The sequence below is a fragment of the Tenrec ecaudatus genome, chromosome 4, assembly GCF_050624435.1.
Source record: "Tenrec ecaudatus isolate mTenEca1 chromosome 4, mTenEca1.hap1, whole genome shotgun sequence".
NCBI lineage: Eukaryota > Metazoa > Chordata > Mammalia > Afrosoricida > Tenrecidae > Tenrec > Tenrec ecaudatus.
Genome location: NC_134533.1, coordinates 91,005,963 through 91,008,438, shown reverse-complemented (window position 1 = coordinate 91,008,438; position 2,476 = coordinate 91,005,963).

Below are 2,476 nucleotides of genomic sequence, written 5' to 3'. Positions count from 1 at the left end.
CATTCTGTTGGTTTTTTTACAACCTGTTACTATCACAGGGGGCAGTATTCATATCAACCACAGCTGAATATAAAAAGACCAATAAGCATCCACATTAAGTTCTCATGGTATATATGTATATTTGTGTGTGTGTGTGTGTATATATATATATATATATATATTTGCAGTAGTTGATGATTTTACATTACCCAGTAGCTGCTTTTAACAAAGTAGCTGCTTTCAACACAGCAAGCAGTTGCTTTCTCCACAGTAGCTGCTCTCTACATAGTAGTTGCTCTCTACACTTGTGACTGGTCTGCATAAGTACATTATGGCACCAACCCTGACACATACACCTCTGTCTGTACGGGGTGTATGTGATGGGGTTGGTGCGCTGATGTCATCATGCCGGGTACTCCTCGTATGTAGGTGTATCTGCATGTGGGCGGACCCGCCTTGAGATGGATAGAGGAACGGTGTCGGTTCCCGAGACCATTGGAAATAATGTGTTTTCTGATGATCTTAGGCGACCCTTGTGAAAGGGTCGGCTGACCCCCCAAAGGGGTTGTGACCCACAGGTTGAGAACCGCTGTTTTAGTGAGCCATAATTCAGTCCATAACAATGCAGTCAACTTATATCTTAGATTGTATTCTCATTTTTTGCTCTGAAAATATGAACTTTGTCAATTAGAAAGAAAAAGAAAGAAAAGCACTGGAAGCAGCTTAGTGTGATTTAAGAGCAATACACAAAAATGGCAATGTAAGAGGATGAAATCAAATATCTAAATGTAAATTCTTCTATTACCATACTCTTAGGTGGTTCGTTTACTTGCTGAAGTTCCTGCACCCCATTTTGAGGAATAGTGATGAGAGGGTGAAGGCATTATAAGCTCTCTCTAGCGGAGGCCCAAGGAACCCATATCTAATCCCAGAATGGGACCGGGGCTAACTCACCCTACAATTGTTTTAATATAGTAGAGATTCTTGGTTTAGCTCTTCAATGCAATTTTTAGAGACCTCCGATGTGGACGGTGCTAATGGGACAGAGCTCAGATTCAAACATACTGTATGAAGACTTTTCTATTAAACCCAAGAGGGCAAATCACCCAGAATGAGGAAACTGAATGAGGCCAATAAATTCACAGCCATGATTTTCATAACCAAAGAACAAAAGACATCAAGGTCCTGATTGGTGGTAGGTAGAATTCTTCACTATCACAGGCAGGATTACAGAATGGGGTGGGGGATATTCCATGATTGGGTACTTACATACTGTTGGGTTTAAAAAGCTTACAAGATTAGTTCTGGGGTTTGTAAGTGATGGTCAGGATGTGATGTATGACCATGCAGCCCTGCATGATAGTCACCAGGACCCCAGCTCCCCAACTTTTAGCTTCAACTAGGTACTGTAGCTATTTCTAGAAAGGGTCTTGGTGTAGTGGGCCATGCTTTAGGCGGCTAACCTCAGGGTTAGCACTAGAAAAGCAGTAACTGCTCCAAGTGCGGGAGGGGGTGGGGTGGGCGGGGGGGGGGGAGCAGGCAGAGGCTTTCTAATCTGGTAAAGATTTATAGTCTAGGAAAACTACCCTGTTCAATAGTGTTGTTATGAGTTGTCATTGACTGGATGGCAGTAGGTTTTGTTTGTTTACTTTCAATAAATCATTCAAGATCTGTGAGGCAAGTTCCCCAGTTCCCCTGGCAAGCCCGTGAGCAAACTCTCCTACCCTGGCCTCACCAGGACCAACCTACTGCGTAGCGGATATTCTGACTGTTAGAGGCCCTAGGTAAGGTTTCAAGAACTGTGCATCTATGGGAACACCTAGTTTCAGTTTTTCTCTTGGAAGGGTTGGTGGCTTGAGCGACTTTGAGAATAGCGTCCAATGCTTACGCAAACGTGGGAGTTATAGTCTACTCTCACCTACATTCTTCCTAAGTGACCCCTCCCTAGGTTTGCTCTGGATTTGTCTAAGCATCGCTGCAAGGCTGCTTGAATGATCAGAAAGAGCTCAAAACGAGCCCGATTTATGTCAAGACTCAAGATGGAGCTAAGGCTCCTCCTGTAGAAGCCAACCGTTTACAAAGAATGTGCAGGGTAATCCAGGACTTTCACAGCACACCTTCAAGACGACTCACCCCCACCAGGGCTGCAATGCTTAGTGCACTCAATCCCTCTCCCAGCTTCCGGTCCGGAACAGGTGCTTAGCCGGCTTAGTGATCTTACGCTTCATGCTCCCTGCTCACCAGACACACAAGTATTGTTTTCTCACCCCTTTACCTCCCGAGGAAGAAGAGATCTTTACCTACACAAATTCTAGTGAAGCCGTTGTCTCATTCCTGATACACCTCATAAGAATTCACTAGAATCTACCATAGGGTTGTGGTAGAGAAGAATCCAGTCAGTAAAACTTGAATTTACAAGAATTTATGGAGAAGAAAGGAAAATGAGTACAACCAGCTACGAAACCAGCAGTCTGCACAAGAACTGATGAATTCAACT